The sequence below is a fragment of the Anarhichas minor genome, unplaced genomic scaffold (genome assembly GCF_050575085.1).
Source record: "Anarhichas minor isolate MPS153535 unplaced genomic scaffold, ASM5057508v1 ptg000036l, whole genome shotgun sequence".
In the NCBI taxonomy this organism is placed as follows: Eukaryota; Metazoa; Chordata; class Actinopteri; order Perciformes; family Anarhichadidae; genus Anarhichas; species Anarhichas minor.
In genome coordinates, this window is record NW_027466482.1 from 797,528 (window position 1) to 815,442 (window position 17,915).

The window sequence follows — 17,915 nt, forward strand, 5'->3', positions numbered from 1 at the left end:
TATTAAGGAAACACTGTGTGCGGGTTTGCTTTTATACCTTTATCCCCTTGTTTGGCCGTTTTGTGAATTTTACAGGAATCCACACCAGGGGACGGACCTTGGAGACCCTGGGGTTTCTTTAAATGGTCGACTCCCGTTGCCTGTCTTGCCTCTACTCTGATGTCTTTTTAAACCTTTTACCCATTTTTAACTGATTTTTTTAGAAGGTTGTTTGCTATGGGGGATTTTTTAGCATATCTATGCTGCTTTAAAAGAACACCTGAGATCTTTTTAGATAAATATTCCCCTTGTGCCCGTGCCCCCCGTGACCTCCACCAGGTGGTCACGTCCTTACCCAAACCTAACCCTAACCCGAAGAGCGAGAAGAGAGAGCGTGAACAGGAAGAACGAGAAGAGAGCGTGAACAGGAAGAGCGAGCGTGAAGAGAGCGTGAACAGGAAGAGCGTGAAGAGAGCGTGAACAGGAAGAGCGAGAAGAGAGCGTGAACAGGAAGAGCGAGCGTGAAGAGAACGTGAACAGGAAGAGCGAGCGTGAAGAGAGCGTGAACAGGAAGAGCGAGAAGAGAGCGTGAACAGGAAGAGCGAGAAGAGAGCGTGAACAAGAAGAGCGAGAAGAGAGCGTGAACAGGAAGAGCGAGAAGAGGAAGATCCAACCGCAATCACCCACTTAGTGGGGGTAGAGCCCACTTGCAAGGCTCTAGGACCTACCCAAGTACGTTTAAAGGCCGGAACAGTGCCACTTTTTTTCCATTAGCCCAAAAATCCTACTAGCGCAGTCCTCGTTAGTATAGTGGATAGTATCTCAGCTTGTCATGCGGAAGACCAGGGTTCGATTCCCTGACAACAGCCATTTAACACAGAGACCATACATATCAAGCATGTTCCTGCTGTCAGAGACCGCTTCACATTAACGATATGATTGCCTACCTCGGCATGCATGAAAGGTTGCGCATCAGAATGGAAAATTCTGCCTCTTTTCATCCAGTTTGCTGGGAAGGCTAGTCAGAACACTTTGATTGTGTGGAGGAAAAGCTAACCCTGGGGCAGTTGTACTTACCCAGTTTCTGACAATTCCACTACATAGAGTGTTATTGTGTGGAGTAAGCAGGAACAAAGAATACTGTTTCCGCCCAGTTTCGAACGGGGGACTTTTCGCATGTAAAGCCAACGTGATAACCACTACACTACGGAAACTGCTGAAGATGACTTTTACGCACGTGCCCAGGCTCAATGCACCATTCACACTTGACTGCAAACATTTCAGATGCCAGACGACATGATTTCCGAATGGATTCAGTCACAGCTGCTGTGTCATTGAGTGACAGTAAATGTCTAGTACACTTAAAGCCTCCCCTGTATAGCTCTAAGAATTCCCTTTAAAGGCCGGAACAGCGCCACTTTTTTTTCATTAGCCCAAAAATGCTACTAGCGCAGTCCTCGTTAGTATAGTGGATAGTATCTCAGCTTGTCATGCGGAAGACCAGGGTTCGATTCCCTGACGGGGAGTTTTCTACCAGTTGCTAGAACGACAACAGCCATGTAACACAGAGACCATACATATCAAGCATGTTCCTGCTGTCAGAGACCGCTTCACATTAACAATATGATTGCCTACCTCGGCATGCATGAAAGGTTGCCCATCAGAATGGAAAATTCTGCCTCTTTTCATCCAGTTTGCTGGGAACGCTAGTCAGAACACTTTGATTGTGTGGAGGAAAAGCTAACCCTGGGGCAGTTGTACTTACCCAGTTTCTGACAATTCCACTACATAGAGTGTTATTGTGTGGAGTAAGCAGGAACAAAGAATACTGTTTCCGCCCAGTTTCGAACGGGGGACTTTTCGCGTGTAAAGCCAACGTGATAACCACTACACTACGGAAACTGCTGAAGATGACTTTTACGCACGTGCCCAGGCTCAATGCACCATTCACACTTGACTGCAAACATTTCAGATGCCAGACGACATGATTTCCGAATGGATTCAGTCACAGCTGCTGTGTCATTGAGTGACAGTAACTGTCTAGTACACTTAAAGCCTCCCCTGTATAGCTCTAAGAATTCCCTTTAAAGGCCGGAACAGCGCCACTTTTTTTTCATTAGCCCAAAAATGCTACGAGCGCAGTCCTCGTTAGTATAGTGGATAGTATCTCCGCTTGTCACGCGGAAGACCAGGGTTTGATTCCCTGACGGGGAGTTTTCTACCAGTTGCTAGAACGACAACAGCCATGTAACACAGAGACCATACATATCAAGCATGTTCCTGCTGTCAGAGACCGCTTCACATTAACAATATGATTGCCTACCTCGGCATGCATGAAAGGTTGCCCATCAGAATGGAAAATTCTGCCTCTTTTCATCCAGTTTGCTGGGAACGCTAGTCAGAACACTTTGATTGTGTGGAGAAAAGCTAACCCTGGGGCAGTTGTACTTACCCAGTTTCTGACAATTCCACTACATAGAGTGTTATTGTGTGGAGTAAGCAGGAACAAAGAATACTGTTTCCGCCCAGTTTCGAACGGGGGACTTTTCGCGTGTAAAGCCAACGTGATAACCACTACACTACGGAAACTGCTGAAGATGACTTTTACGCACGTGCCCAGGCTCAATGCACCATTCACACTTGACTGCAAACATTTCAGATGCCAGACGACATGATTTCCGAATGGATTCAGTCACAGCTGCTGTGTCATTGAGTGACAGTAAATGTCTAGTACACTTAAAGCCTCCCCTGTATAGCTCTAAGAATTCCCTTTAAAGGCCGGAACGGCGCCACTTTTTTTTCATTAGCCCAAAAATGCTACTAGCGCAGTCCTCGTTAGTATAGTGGATAGTATCTCAGCTTGTCATGCGGAAGACCAGGGTTCGATTCCCTGACGGGGAGTTTTCTACCAGTTGCTAGAACGACAACAGCCATGTAACACAGAGACCATACATATCAAGCATGTTCCTGCTGTCAGAGACCGCTTCACATTAACAATATGATTGCCTACCTCGGCATGCATGAAAGGTTGCCCATCAGAATGGAAAATTCTGCCTCTTTTCATCCAGTTTGCTGGGAACGCTAGTCAGAACACTTTGATTGTGTGGAGGAAAAGCTAACCCTGGGGCAGTTGTACTTACCCAGTTTCTGACAATTCCACTACATAGAGTGTTATTGTGTGGAGTAAGCAGGAACAAAGAATACTGTTTCCGCCCAGTTTCGAACGGGGGACTTTTCGCGTGTAAAGCCAACGTGATAACCACTACACTACGGAAACTGCTGAAGATGACTTTTACGCACGTGCCCAGGCTCAATGCACCATTCACACTTGACTGCAAACATTTCAGATGCCAGACGACATGATTTCCGAATGGATTCAGTCACAGCTGCTGTGTCATTGAGTGACAGTAAATGTCTAGTACACTTAAAGCCTCCCCTGTATAGCTCTAAGAATTCCCTTTAAAGGCCGGAACAGCGCCACTTTTTTTTCATTAGCCCAAAAATGATACTAGCGCAGTCCTCGTTAGTATAGTGGATAGTATCTCAGCTTGTCATGCGGAAGACCAGGGTTCGATTCCCTGACGGGGAGTTTTCTACCAGTTGCTAGAACGACAACAGCCATGTAACACAGAGACCATACATATCAAGCATGTTCCTGCTGTCAGAGACCGCTTCACATTAACAATATGATTGCCTACCTCGGCATGCATGAAAGGTTGCGCATCAGAATGGAAAATTCTGCCTCTTTTCATCCAGTTTGCTGGGAACGCTAGTCAGAACACTTTGATTGTGTGGAGGAAAAGCTAACCCAGGGGCAGTTGTACTTACCTAGTTTCTGACAATTCCACTACATAGAGTGTTATTGTGTGGCGTAAGCAGGAACAAAGAATACTGTTTCAGCCCAGTTTCGAACGGGGGACTTTTCGCGTGTAAAGCCAACGTGATAACCACTACACTACGGAAACTGCTGAAGATGACTTTTACGCACGTGCCCAGGCTCAATGCACCATTCACACTTGACTGCAAACATTTCAGATGCCAGACGACATGATTTCCGAATGGATTCAGTCACAGCTGCTGTGTCATTGAGTGACAGTAAATGTCTAGTACACTTAAAGCCTCCCCTGTATAGCTCTAAGAATTCCCTTTAAAGGCCGGAACAGCGCCACTTTTTTTTCATTAGCCCAAAAATGCTACTAGCGCAGTCCTCGTTAGTATAGTGGATAGTATCTCTGCTTGTCACGGGGAAGACCAGGGTTCGATTCCCTGACGGTGAGTTTTCTACCAGTTGCTAGAACGACAACAGCCATTTAACACAGAGACGATACATATCAAGCATGTTCCTGCTGTCAGAGACCGCTTCACATTAACGATATGATTGCCTATCTCGGCATGCATGAAAGGTTGCGCATCAGAATGGAAAATTCTGCCTCTTTTCATCCAGTTTGCTGGGAACGCTAGTCAGAACACTTTGATTGTGTGGAGGAAAAGCTAACCCTGGGGCAGTTGTACTTACCCAGTTTCTGACAATTCCACTACATAGAGTGTTATTGTGTGGAGTAAGCAGGAACAAAGAATACTGTTTCCGCCCAGTTTCGAACGGGGGACTTTTCGCGTGTAAAGCCAACGTGATAACCACTACACTACGGAAACTGCTGAAGATGACTTTTACGCACGTGCCCAGGCTCAATGCACCATTCACACTTGACTGCAAACATTTCAGATGCCAGACGACATGATTTCCGAATGGATTCAGTCACAGCTGCTGTGTCATTGAGTGACAGTAAATGTCTAGTACACTTAAAGCCTCCCCTGTATAGCTCTAAGAATTCCCTTTAAAGGCCGGAACAGCGCCACTTTTTTTTCATTAGCCCAAAAATGCTACTAGCACAGTCCTCGTTAGTATAGTGGATAGTATCTCCGCTTGTCACGCGGAAGACCAGGGTTTGATTCCCTGACGGGGAGTTTTCTACCAGTTGCTAGAACGACAACAGCCATGTAACACAGAGACCATACATATCAAGCATGTTCCTGCTGTCAGAGACCGCTTCACATTAACAATATGATTGCCTACCTCGGCATGCATGAAAGGTTGCCCATCAGAATGGAAAATTCTGCCTCTTTTCATCCAGTTTGCTGGGAACGCTAGTCAGAACACTTTGATTGTGTGGAGAAAAGCTAACCCTGGGGCAGTTGTACTTACCCAGTTTCTGACAATTCCACTACATAGAGTGTTATTGTGTGGAGTAAGCAGGAACAAAGAATACTGTTTCCGCCCAGTTTCGAACGGGGGACTTTTCGCGTGTAAAGCCAACGTGATAACCACTACACTACGGAAACTGCTGAAGATGACTTTTACGCACGTGCCCAGGCTCAATGCACCATTCACACTTGACTGCAAACATTTCAGATGCCAGACGACATGATTTCCGAATGGATTCAGTCACAGCTGCTGTGTCATTGAGTGACAGTAAATGTCTAGTACACTTAAAGCCTCCCCTGTATAGCTCTAAGAATTCCCTTTAAAGGCCGGAACAGCGCCACTTTTTTTTCATTAGCCCAAAAATGATACTAGCGCAGTCCTCGTTAGTATAGTGGATAGTATCTCAGCTTGTCATGCGGAAGACCAGGGTTCGATTCCCTGACGGGGAGTTTTCTACCAGTTGCTAGAACGACAACAGCCATGTAACACAGAGACCATACATATCAAGCATGTTCCTGCTGTCAGAGACCGCTTCACATTAACAATATGATTGCCTACCTCGGCATGCATGAAAGGTTGCGCATCAGAATGGAAAATTCTGCCTCTTTTCATCCAGTTTGCTGGGAACGCTAGTCAGAACACTTTGATTGTGTGGAGGAAAAGCTAACCCAGGGGCAGTTGTACTTACCTAGTTTCTGACAATTCCACTACATAGAGTGTTATTGTGTGGCGTAAGCAGGAACAAAGAATACTGTTTCAGCCCAGTTTCGAACGGGGGACTTTTCGCGTGTAAAGCCAACGTGATAACCACTACACTACGGAAACTGCTGAAGATGACTTTTACGCACGTGCCCAGGCTCAATGCACCATTCACACTTGACTGCAAACATTTCAGATGCCAGACGACATGATTTCCGAATGGATTCAGTCACAGCTGCTGTGTCATTGAGTGACAGTAAATGTCTAGTACACTTAAAGCCTCCCCTGTATAGCTCTAAGAATTCCCTTTAAAGGCCGGAACAGCGCCACTTTTTTTTCATTAGCCCAAAAATGCTACTAGCGCAGTCCTCGTTAGTATAGTGGATAGTATCTCTGCTTGTCACGGGGAAGACCAGGGTTCGATTCCCTGACGGTGAGTTTTCTACCAGTTGCTAGAACGACAACAGCCATTTAACACAGAGACGATACATATCAAGCATGTTCCTGCTGTCAGAGACCGCTTCACATTAACGATATGATTGCCTATCTCGGCATGCATGAAAGGTTGCGCATCAGAATGGAAAATTCTGCCTCTTTTCATCCAGTTTGCTGGGAACGCTAGTCAGAACACTTTGATTGTGTGGAGGAAAAGCTAACCCTGGGGCAGTTGTACTTACCTAGTTTCTGACAATTCCACTACATAGAGTGTTATTGTGTGGAGTAAGCAGGAACAAAGAATACTGTTTCAGCCCAGTTTCGAACGGGGGACTTTTCGCGTGTAAAGCCAACGTGATAACCACTACACTACGGAAACTGCTGAAGATGACTTTTACGCACGTGCCCAGGCTCAATGCACCATTCACACTTGACTGCAAACATTTCAGATGCCAGACGACATGATTTCCGAATGGATTCAGTCACAGCTGCTGTGTCATTGAGTGACAGTAAATGTCTAGTACACTTAAAGCCTCCCCTGTATAGCTCTAAGAATTCCCTTTAAAGGCCGGAACAGCGCCACTTTTTTTTCATTAGCCCAAAAATGCTACGAGCGCAGTCCTCGTTAGTATAGTGGATAGTATCTCCGCTTGTCACGCGGAAGACCAGGGTTTGATTCCCTGACGGGGAGTTTTCTACCAGTTGCTAGAACGACAACAGCCATGTAACACAGAGACCATACATATCAAGCATGTTCCTGCTGTCAGAGACCGCTTCACATTAACAATATGATTGCCTACCTCGGCATGCATGAAAGGTTGCCCATCAGAATGGAAAATTCTGCCTCTTTTCATCCAGTTTGCTGGGAACGCTAGTCAGAACACTTTGATTGTGTGGAGAAAAGCTAACCCTGGGGCAGTTGTACTTACCCAGTTTCTGACAATTCCACTACATAGAGTGTTATTGTGTGGAGTAAGCAGGAACAAAGAATACTGTTTCCGCCCAGTTTCGAACGGGGGACTTTTCGCGTGTAAAGCCAACGTGATAACCACTACACTACGGAAACTGCTGAAGATGACTTTTACGCACGTGCCCAGGCTCAATGCACCATTCACACTTGACTGCAAACATTTCAGATGCCAGACGACATGATTTCCGAATGGATTCAGTCACAGCTGCTGTGTCATTGAGTGACAGTAAATGTCTAGTACACTTAAAGCCTCCCCTGTATAGCTCTAAGAATTCCCTTTAGAGGCCGGAACAGCGCCACTTTTTTTTCATTAGCCCAAAAATGATACTAGCGCAGTCCTCGTTAGTATAGTGGATAGTATCTCAGCTTGTCATGCGGAAGACCAGGGTTCGATTCCCTGACGGGGAGTTTTCTACCAGTTGCTAGAACGACAACAGCCATGTAACACAGAGACCATACATATCAAGCATGTTCCTGCTGTCAGAGACCGCTTCACATTAACAATATGATTGCCTACCTCGGCATGCATGAAAGGTTGCCCATCAGAATGGAAAATTCTGCCTCTTTTCATCCAGTTTGCTGGGAACGCTAGTCAGAACACTTTGATTGTGTGGAGAAAAGCTAACCCTGGGGCAGTTGTACTTACCCAGTTTCTGACAATTCCACTACATAGAGTGTTATTGTGTGGAGTAAGCAGGAACAAAGAATACTGTTTCCGCCCAGTTTCGAACGGGGGACTTTTCGCGTGTAAAGCCAACGTGATAACCACTACACTACGGAAACTGCTGAAGATGACTTTTACGCACGTGCCCAGGCTCAATGCACCATTCACACTTGACTGCAAACATTTCAGATGCCAGACGACATGATTTCCGAATGGATTCAGTCACAGCTGCTGTGTCATTGAGTGACAGTAAATGTCTAGTACACTTAAAGCCTCCCCTGTATAGCTCTAAGAATTCCCTTTAAAGGCCGGAACAGCGCCACTTTTTTTTCATTAGCCCAAAAATGATACTAGCGCAGTCCTCGTTAGTATAGTGGATAGTATCTCAGCTTGTCATGCGGAAGACCAGGGTTCGATTCCCTGACGGGGAGTTTTCTACCAGTTGCTAGAACGACAACAGCCATGTAACACAGAGACCATACATATCAAGCATGTTCCTGCTGTCAGAGACCGCTTCACATTAACAATATGATTGCCTACCTCGGCATGCATGAAAGGTTGCGCATCAGAATGGAAAATTCTGCCTCTTTTCATCCAGTTTGCTGGGAACGCTAGTCAGAACACTTTGATTGTGTGGAGGAAAAGCTAACCCAGGGGCAGTTGTACTTACCTAGTTTCTGACAATTCCACTACATAGAGTGTTATTGTGTGGCGTAAGCAGGAACAAAGAATACTGTTTCAGCCCAGTTTCGAACGGGGGACTTTTCGCGTGTAAAGCCAACGTGATAACCACTACACTACGGAAACTGCTGAAGATGACTTTTACGCACGTGCCCAGGCTCAATGCACCATTCACACTTGACTGCAAACATTTCAGATGCCAGACGACATGATTTCCGAATGGATTCAGTCACAGCTGCTGTGTCATTGAGTGACAGTAAATGTCTAGTACACTTAAAGCCTCCCCTGTATAGCTCTAAGAATTCCCTTTAAAGGCCGGAACAGCGCCACTTTTTTTTCATTAGCCCAAAAATGCTACTAGCGCAGTCCTCGTTAGTATAGTGGATAGTATCTCTGCTTGTCACGGGGAAGACCAGGGTTCGATTCCCTGACGGTGAGTTTTCTACCAGTTGCTAGAACGACAACAGCCATTTAACACAGAGACGATACATATCAAGCATGTTCCTGCTGTCAGAGACCGCTTCACATTAACGATATGATTGCCTATCTCGGCATGCATGAAAGGTTGCGCATCAGAATGGAAAATTCTGCCTCTTTTCATCCAGTTTGCTGGGAACGCTAGTCAGAACACTTTGATTGTGTGGAGGAAAAGCTAACCCTGGGGCAGTTGTACTTACCCAGTTTCTGACAATTCCACTACATAGAGTGTTATTGTGTGGAGTAAGCAGGAACAAAGAATACTGTTTCCGCCCAGTTTCGAACGGGGGACTTTTCGCGTGTAAAGCCAACGTGATAACCACTACACTACGGAAACTGCTGAAGATGACTTTTACGCACGTGCCCAGGCTCAATGCACCATTCACACTTGACTGCAAACATTTCAGATGCCAGACGACATGATTTCCGAATGGATTCAGTCACAGCTGCTGTGTCATTGAGTGACAGTAAATGTCTAGTACACTTAAAGCCTCCCCTGTATAGCTCTAAGAATTCCCTTTAAAGGCCGGAACAGCGCCACTTTTTTTTCATTAGCCCAAAAATGCTACTAGCGCAGTCCTCGTTAGTATAGTGGATAGTATCTCAGCTTGTCATGCGGAAGACCAGGGTTCGATTCCCTGACGGGGAGTTTTCTACCAGTTGCTAGAACGACAACAGCCATTTAACACAGAGACGATACATATCAAGCATGTTCCTGCTGTCAGAGACTGCTTCACATTAACGATATGATTGCCTATCTCGGCATGCATGAAAGGTTGCGCATCAGAATGGAAAATTCTGCCTCTTTTCATCCAGTTTGCTGGGAACGCTAGTCAGAACACTTTGATTGTGTGGAGGAAAAGCTAACCCTGGGGCAGTTGTACTTACCTAGTTTCTGACAATTCCACTACATAGAGTGTTATTGTGTGGAGTAAGCAGGAACAAAGAATACTGTTTCAGCCCAGTTTCGAACGGGGGACTTTTCGCGTGTAAAGCCAACGTGATAACCACTACACTACGGAAACTGCTGAAGATGACTTTTACGCACGTGCCCAGGCTCAATGCACCATTCACACTTGACTGCAAACATTTCAGATGCCAGACGACATGATTTCCGAATGGATTCAGTCACAGCTGCTGTGTCATTGAGTGACAGTAAATGTCTAGTACACTTAAAGCCTCCCCTGTATAGCTCTAAGAATTCCCTTTAAAGGCCGGAACAGCGCCACTTTTTTTTCATTAGCCCAAAAATGCTACTAGCGCAGTCCTCGTTAGTATAGTGGATAGTATCTCTGCTTGTCACGGGGAAGACCAGGGTTCGATTCCCTGACGGTGAGTTTTCTACCAGTTGCTAGAACGACAACAGCCATTTAACACAGAGACGATACATATCAAGCATGTTCCTGCTGTCAGAGACCGCTTCACATTAACGATATGATTGCCTATCTCGGCATGCATGAAAGGTTGCGCATCAGAATGGAAAATTCTGCCTCTTTTCATCCAGTTTGCTGGGAACGCTAGTCAGAACACTTTGATTGTGTGGAGGAAAAGCTAACCCTGGGGCAGTTGTACTTACCCAGTTTCTGACAATTCCACTACATAGAGTGTTATTGTGTGGAGTAAGCAGGAACAAAGAATACTGTTTCCGCCCAGTTTCGAACGGGGGACTTTTCGCGTGTAAAGCCAACGTGATAACCACTACACTACGGAAACTGCTGAAGATGACTTTTACGCACGTGCCCAGGCTCAATGCACCATTCACACTTGACTGCAAACATTTCAGATGCCAGACGACATGATTTCCGAATGGATTCAGTCACAGCTGCTGTGTCATTGAGTGACAGTAAATGTCTAGTACACTTAAAGCCTCCCCTGTATAGCTCTAAGAATTCCCTTTAAAGGCCGGAACAGCGCCACTTTTTTTTCATTAGCCCAAAAATGCTACTAGCGCAGTCCTCGTTAGTATAGTGGATAGTATCTCAGCTTGTCATGCGGAAGACCAGGGTTCGATTCCCTGACGGGGAGTTTTCTACCAGTTGCTAGAACGACAACAGCCATTTAACACAGAGACGATACATATCAAGCATGTTCCTGCTGTCAGAGACTGCTTCACATTAACGATATGATTGCCTATCTCGGCATGCATGAAAGGTTGCGCATCAGAATGGAAAATTCTGCCTCTTTTCATCCAGTTTGCTGGGAACGCTAGTCAGAACACTTTGATTGTGTGGAGGAAAAGCTAACCCTGGGGCAGTTGTACTTACCTAGTTTCTGACAATTCCACTACATAGAGTGTTATTGTGTGGAGTAAGCAGGAACAAAGAATACTGTTTCAGCCCAGTTTCGAACGGGGGACTTTTCGCGTGTAAAGCCAACGTGATAACCACTACACTACGGAAACTGCTGAAGATGACTTTTACGCACGTGCCCAGGCTCAATGCACCATTCACACTTGACTGCAAACATTTCAGATGCCAGACGACATGATTTCCGAATGGATTCAGTCACAGCTGCTGTGTCATTGAGTGACAGTAAATGTCTAGTACACTTAAAGCCTCCCCTGTATAGCTCTAAGAATTCCCTTTAAAGGCCGGAACAGCGCCACTTTTTTTTCATTAGCCCAAAAATGCTACTAGCGCAGTCCTCGTTAGTATAGTGGATAGTATCTCAGCTTGTCATGCGGAAGACCAGGGTTCGATTCCCTGACGGGGAGTTTTCTACCAGTTGCTAGAACGACAACAGCCATTTAACACAGAGACGATACATATCAAGCATGTTCCTGCTGTCAGAGACTGCTTCACATTAACGATATGATTGCCTATCTCGGCATGCATGAAAGGTTGCGCATCAGAATGGAAAATTCTGCCTCTTTTCATCCAGTTTGCTGGGAACGCTAGTCAGAACACTTTGATTGTGTGGAGGAAAAGCTAACCCTGGGGCAGTTGTACTTACCTAGTTTCTGACAATTCCACTACATAGAGTGTTATTGTGTGGAGTAAGCAGGAACAAAGAATACTGTTTCAGCCCAGTTTCGAACGGGGGACTTTTCGCGTGTAAAGCCAACGTGATAACCACTACACTACGGAAACTGCTGAAGATGACTTTTACGCACGTGCCCAGGCTCAATGCACCATTCACACTTGACTGCAAACATTTCAGATGCCAGACGACATGATTTCCGAATGGATTCAGTCACAGCTGCTGTGTCATTGAGTGACAGTAAATGTCTAGTACACTTAAAGCCTCCCCTGTATAGCTCTAAGAATTCCCTTTAAAGGCCGGAACAGCGCCACTTTTTTTTCATTAGCCCAAAAATGCTACTAGCGCAGTCCTTGTTAGTATAGTGGATAGTATCTCAGCTTGTCACGCGGAAGACCAGGGTTCGATTCCCTGACGGGGAGTTTTCTACCAGTTGCTAGAACGACAACAGCGATTTAACACAGAGATGATACATATCAAGCATGTTCCTGCTGTCAGAGACCGCTTCACATTAACGATATGATTGCCTACCTCGGCATGCATGAAAGGTTGCGCATCAGAATGGAAAATTCTGCCTCTTTTCATCCAGTTTGCTGGGAAGGCTAGTCAGAACACTTTGATTGTGTGGAGGAAAAGCTAACCCTGGGGCAGTTGTACTTACCTAGTTTCTGACAATTCCACTACATAGAGTGTTATTGTGTGGAGTAAGCAGGAACAAAGAATACTGTTTCAGCCCAGTTTCGAACGGGGGACTTTCCGCGTGTAAAGCCAACGTGATAACCACTACACTACGGAAACTGCTGAAGATGACTTTTACGCACGTGCCCAGGCTCAATGCACCATTCACACTTGACTGCAAACATTTCAGATGCCAGACGACATGATTTCCGAATGGATTCAGTCACAGCTGCTGTGTCATTGAGTGACAGTAAATGTCTAGTACACTTAAAGCCTCCCCTGTATAGCTCTAAGAATTCCCTTTAAAGGCCGGAACAGCGCCACTTTTTTTTCATTAGCCCAAAAATGCTACTAGCGCAGTCCTCGTTAGTATAGTGGATAGTATCTCCGCTTGTCACGCGGAAGACCAGGGTTCGATTCCCTGAAGGGGAGTTTTCTACCAGTTGCTAGAACGACAACAGCGATTTAACACAGAGACGATACATATCAAGCATGTTCCTGCTGTCAGAGACCGCTTCACATTAACGATATGATTGCCTACCTCGGCATGCATGAAAGGTTGCGCATCAGAATGGAAAATTCTGCCTCTTTTCATCCAGTTTGCTGGGAAGGCTAGTCAGAACACTTTGATTGTGTGGAGGAAAAGCTAACCCTGGGGCAGTTGTACTTACCTAGTTTCTGACAATTCCACTACATAGAGTGTTATTGTGTGGAGTAAGCAGGAACAAAGAATACTGTTTCAGCCCAGTTTCGAACGGGGGACTTTTCGCGTGTAAAGCCAACGTGATAACCACTACACTACGGAAACTGCTGAAGATGACTTTTACGCACGTGCCCAGGCTCAATGCACCATTCACACTTGACTGCAAACATTTCAGATGCCAGACGACATGATTTCCGAATGGATTCAGTCACAGCTGCTGTGTCATTGAGTGACAGTAAATGTCTAGTACACTTAAAGCCTCCCCTGTATAGCTCTAAGAATTCCCTTTAAAGGCCGGAACAGCGCCACTTTTTTTTCATTAGCCCAAAAATGCTACTAGCGCAGTCCTCGTTAGTATAGTGGATAGTATCTCTGCTTGTCACGCGGAAGACCAGGGTTCGATTCCCTGACGGGGAGTTTTCTACCAGTTGCTAGAACGACAACAGCCATTTAACACAGAGACGATACATATCAAGCATGTTCCTGCTGTCAGAGACCGCTTCACATTAACGATATGATTGCCTACCTCGGCATGCATGAAAGGTTGCGCATCAGAATGGAAAATTCTGCCTCTTTTCATCCAGTTTGCTGGGAAGGCTAGTCAGAACACTTTGATTGTGTGGAGGAAAAGCTAACCCTGGGGCAGTTGTACTTACCTAGTTTCTGACAATTCCACTACATAGAGTGTTATTGTGTGGAGTAAGCAGGAACAAAGAATACTGTTTCAGCCCAGTTTCGAACGGGGGACTTTCCGCGTGTAAAGCCAACGTGATAACCACTACACTACGGAAACTGCTGAAGATGACTTTTACGCACGTGCCCAGGCTCAATGCACCATTCACACTTGACTGCAAACATTTCAGATGCCAGACGACATGATTTCCGAATGGATTCAGTCACAGCTGCTGTGTCATTGAGTGACAGTAAATGTCTAGTACACTTAAAGCCTCCCCTGTATAGCTCTAAGAATTCCCTTTAAAGGCCGGAACAGCGCCACTTTTTTTTCATTAGCCCAAAAATGCTACTAGCGCAGTCCTCGTTAGTATAGTGGATAGTATCTCCGCTTGTCACGCGGAAGACCAGGGTTCGATTCCCTGAAGGGGAGTTTTCTACCAGTTGCTAGAACGACAACAGCGATTTAACACAGAGACGATACATATCAAGCATGTTCCTGCTGTCAGAGACCGCTTCACATTAACGATATGATTGCCTACCTCGGCATCCATGAAAGGTTGCGCATCAGAATGGAAAATTCTGCCTCTTTTCATCCAGTTTGCTGGGAACGCTAGTCAGAACACTTTGATTGTGTGGAGGAAAAGCTAACCCTGGGGCAGTTGTACTTACCCAGTTTCTGACAACTCCACTACATAGAGTGTTATTGTGTGGAGTAAGCAGGAACAAAGAATACTGTTTCCGCCCAGTTTCGAACGGGGGACTTTTCGCGTGTAAAGCCAACGTGATAAACACTACACTACGGAAACTGCTGAAGATGACTTTTACGCACGTGCCCAGGCTCAATGCACCATTCACACTTGACTGCAAACATTTCAGATGCCAGACGACATGATTTCCGAATGGATTCAGTCACAGCTGCTGTGTCATTGAGTGACAGTAAATGTCTAGTACACTTAAAGCCTCCCCTGTATAGCTCTAAGAATTCCCTTTGAAGGCCGGAACAGCGCCACTTTTTTTTCATTAGCCCAAAAATGCTACTAGCGCAGTCCTCGTTAGTATAGTGGATAGTATCTCCGCTTGTCACGCGGAAGACCACGGTCAATTCCCTGACGGGGAGTTTTCTACCAGTTGCTAGAACGACAACAGCCATTTAACACAGAGACGATACATATCAAGCATGTTCCTGCTGTCAGAGACCGCTTCACATTAACGATATGATTGCCTACCTCGGCATGCATGAAAGGTTGCGCATCAGAATGGAAAATTCTGCCTCTTTTCATCCAGTTTGCTGGGAAGGCTAGTCAGAACACTTTGATTGTGTGGAGGAAAAGCTAACCCTGGGGCAGTTGTACTTACCTAGTTTCTGACAACTCCACTACATAGAGTGTTATTGTGTGGAGTAAGCAGGAACAAAGAATACTGTTTCTGCCCAGTTTCGAACGGGGGACTTTTCGCGTGTAAAGCCAACGTGATAACCACTACACTACGGAAACTGCTGAAGATGACTTTTACGCACGTGCCCAGGCTCAATGCACCATTCACACTTGACTGCAAACATTTCAGATGCCAGACGACATGATTTCCGAATGGATTCAGTCACAGCTGCTGTGTCATTGAGTGACAGTAAATGTCTAGTACACTTAAAGCCTCCCCTGTATAGCTCTAAGAATTCCCTTTGAAGGCCGGAACAGCGCCACTTTTTTTTCATTAGCCCAAAAATGCTACGAGCGCAGTCCTCGTTAGTATAGTGGATAGTATCTCCGCTTGTCACGCGGAAGACCACGGTTCGATTCCCTGACGGGGAGTTTTCTACCAGCTGCTAGAACGACAACAGCCATTTAACACAGAGACGATACATATCAAGCATGTTCCTGCTGTCAGAGACCGCTTCACATTAACGATATGATTGCCTACCTCGGCATCCATGAAAGGTTGCGCATCAGAATGGAAAATTCTGCCTCTTTTCATCCAGTTTGCTGGGAACGCTAGTCAGAACACTTTGATTGTGTGGAGGAAAAGCTAACCCTGGGGCAGTTGTACTTACCCAGTTTCTGACAATTCCACTACATAGAGTGTTATTGTGTGGAGTAAGCAGGAACAAAGAATACTGTTTCAGCCCAGTTTCGAACGGGGGACTTTTCGCGTGTAAAGCCAACGTGATAACCACTACACTACGGAAACTGCTGAAGATGACTTTTACGCACGTGCCCAGGCTCAATGCACCATTCACACTTGACTGCAAACATTTCAGATGCCAGACGACATGATTTCCGAATGGATTCAGTCACAGCTGCTGTGTCATTGAGTGACAGTAAATGTCTAGTACACTTAAAGCCTCCCCTGTATAGCTCTAAGAATTCCCTTTAAAGGCCGGAACAGCGCCACTTTTTTTTCATTAGCCCAAAAATGCTACGAGCGCAGTCCTCGTTAGTATAGTGGATAGTATCTCCGCTTGTCACGCGGAAGACCACGGTTCGATTCCCTGACGGGGAGTTTTCTACCAGCTGCTAGAACGACAACAGCCATTTAACACAGAGACGATACATATCAAGCATGTTCCTGCTGTCAGAGACCGCTTCACATTAACGATATGATTGCCTACCTCGGCATCCATGAAAGGTTGCGCATCAGAATGGAAAATTCTGCCTCTTTTCATCCAGTTTGCTGGGAACGCTAGTCAGAACACTTTGATTGTGTGGAGGAAAAGCTAACCCTGGGGCAGTTGTACTTACCCAGTTTCTGACAATTCCACTACATAGAGTGTTATTGTGTGGAGTAAGCAGGAACAAAGAATACTGTTTCCACCCAGTTTCGAACGGGGGACTTTTCGCGTGTAAAGCCAACGTGATAACCACTACACTACAGAAACTGCTGAAGATGACTTTTACGCACGTGCCCAGGCTCAATGCACCATTCACACTTGACTGCAAACATTTCAGATGCCAGACGACATGATTTCCGAATGGATTCAGTCACAGCTGCTGTGTCATTGAGTGACAGTAAATGTCTAGTACACTTAAAGCCTCCCCTGTATAGCTCTAAGAATTCCCTTTAAAGGCCGGAACAGCGCCACTTTTTTTTCATTAGCCCAAAAATGCTACGAGCGCAGTCCTCGTTAGTATAGTGGATAGTATCTCCGCTTGTCACGCGGAAGACCACGGTCGATTCCCTGACGGGGAGTTTTCTACCAGTTGCTAGAACGACAACAGCCATTTAACACAGAGACGATACATATCAAGCATGTTCCTGCTGTCAGAGACCGCTTCACATTAACGATATGATTGCCTACCTCGGCATGCATGAAAGGTTGCGCATCAGAATGGAAAATTCTGCCTCTTTTCATCCAGTTTGCTGGGAACGCTAGTCAGAACACTTTGATTGTGTGGAGGAAAAGCTAACCCTGGGGCAGTTGTACTTACCTAGTTTCTGACAATTCCACTACATAGAGTGTTATTGTGTGGAGTAAGCAGGAACAAAGAATACTGTTTCAGCCCAGTTTCGAACGGGGGACTTTTCGCGTGTAAAGCCAACGTGATAACCACTACACTACGGAAACTGCTGAAGATGACTTTTACGCACGTGCCCAGGCTCAATGCACCATTCACACTTGACTGCAAACATTTCAGATGCCAGACGACATGATTTCCGAATGGATTCAGTCACAGCTGCTGTGTCATTGAGTGACAGTAAATGTCTAGTACACTTAAAGCCTCCCCTGTATAGCTCTAAGAATTCCCTTTAAAGGCCGGAACAGCGCCACTTTTTTTTCATT

The 17,915-nt window shown here is 45.7% G+C and overlaps 9 non-coding genes across 9 annotated transcripts; all 9 read right to left on the reverse strand.

Moving 5' to 3' along the window:
• Window positions 1–1,808: 1,808 nt before the first annotated feature.
• On the reverse strand, window positions 1,809–1,881 carry trnav-uac (transfer RNA valine (anticodon UAC)). Its single transcript has one exon. It is a non-coding gene; the product is annotated as a tRNA-Val (tRNA).
• A 614-nt stretch (window positions 1,882–2,495) lies between these two features.
• Window positions 2,496–2,568, reverse strand: trnav-uac (transfer RNA valine (anticodon UAC)). Its single transcript has one exon. It is a non-coding gene; the product is annotated as a tRNA-Val (tRNA).
• A 615-nt stretch (window positions 2,569–3,183) lies between these two features.
• On the reverse strand, window positions 3,184–3,256 carry trnav-uac (transfer RNA valine (anticodon UAC)). The gene has a single exon. It is a non-coding gene; the product is annotated as a tRNA-Val (tRNA).
• Window positions 3,257–4,559: 1,303 nt separating this feature from the next.
• On the reverse strand, window positions 4,560–4,632 carry trnav-uac (transfer RNA valine (anticodon UAC)). The gene has a single exon. It is a non-coding gene; the product is annotated as a tRNA-Val (tRNA).
• A 614-nt stretch (window positions 4,633–5,246) lies between these two features.
• Window positions 5,247–5,319, reverse strand: trnav-uac (transfer RNA valine (anticodon UAC)). Its single transcript has one exon. It is a non-coding gene; the product is annotated as a tRNA-Val (tRNA).
• Window positions 5,320–7,309: 1,990 nt separating this feature from the next.
• trnav-uac (transfer RNA valine (anticodon UAC)) lies at window positions 7,310–7,382 on the reverse strand. The gene has a single exon. It is a non-coding gene; the product is annotated as a tRNA-Val (tRNA).
• Window positions 7,383–7,996: 614 nt separating this feature from the next.
• Window positions 7,997–8,069, reverse strand: trnav-uac (transfer RNA valine (anticodon UAC)). Its single transcript has one exon. It is a non-coding gene; the product is annotated as a tRNA-Val (tRNA).
• Window positions 8,070–9,372: 1,303 nt separating this feature from the next.
• Window positions 9,373–9,445, reverse strand: trnav-uac (transfer RNA valine (anticodon UAC)). The gene has a single exon. It is a non-coding gene; the product is annotated as a tRNA-Val (tRNA).
• Window positions 9,446–10,748: 1,303 nt separating this feature from the next.
• Window positions 10,749–10,821, reverse strand: trnav-uac (transfer RNA valine (anticodon UAC)). Its single transcript has one exon. It is a non-coding gene; the product is annotated as a tRNA-Val (tRNA).
• Between the last annotated feature and the right edge of the window lie 7,094 nt (window positions 10,822–17,915).